Source organism: Penaeus monodon, chromosome 29 (assembly GCF_015228065.2).
Source record: "Penaeus monodon isolate SGIC_2016 chromosome 29, NSTDA_Pmon_1, whole genome shotgun sequence".
Lineage (NCBI taxonomy): Eukaryota > Metazoa > Arthropoda > Malacostraca > Decapoda > Penaeidae > Penaeus > Penaeus monodon.
In genome coordinates this window covers 9,651,263-9,651,786 of record NC_051414.1, presented here as the reverse complement: position 1 = coordinate 9,651,786, position 524 = coordinate 9,651,263, and the positions used below count along the sequence as shown (strand labels likewise).

General features: G+C 51.5%; 1 protein-coding gene across 1 annotated transcript in view; it reads right to left on the bottom strand.

Annotated features, from left to right (window-relative positions):
• Positions 1 to 524, bottom strand: part of LOC119591943 — a gene marked incomplete in the record, with an annotated part of 10,649 nt that overhangs the window by 4,743 nt on the left and 5,382 nt on the right.

Below are 524 nucleotides of genomic sequence, written 5' to 3'. Positions count from 1 at the left end.
CTCTTCTATCTTCTATCCATATCTTCACCATTTCCCCTTATCATATCCCCTTTGTCTCCCCTCCCCTATCTCCTCTCCCAATCTTATCTCCTCATCTCCTCACCTATCTCCTCTCCCCCAATCTCCTTTCATCCATCTTACCTCCTCTCCCCCGTCTCTCCCCCAATCTCCTCTCATCCTTCTTACCTCCTCACCTCTCTTCCCCATCTCATTTCTCCCACCTTCAATCCTCCAGCTCCTTTCACCCATCTCTCCTCTCCATTTCCCATCTCCCTCCCTATCTCCATCATTTCCCCTCCCCCTACCCCTTCCTATTCTCCACCATTTCCCCTCACCCTCCCTATCTCCCCCATTTTCCCTCTCCCTCCATATCCAAATTCCCTCTCATTCCATTCCCATTTTCCCTCCTTCCACTTTCCCTCCTTCCCCCCCCATTTTCCCTCCCTATCCCTAACATTTTCCCTCTCCCTTCCTATCTCCCCCATTTTCCCTCCTCATCCCTACACAATACAGCCCCTTCCCCT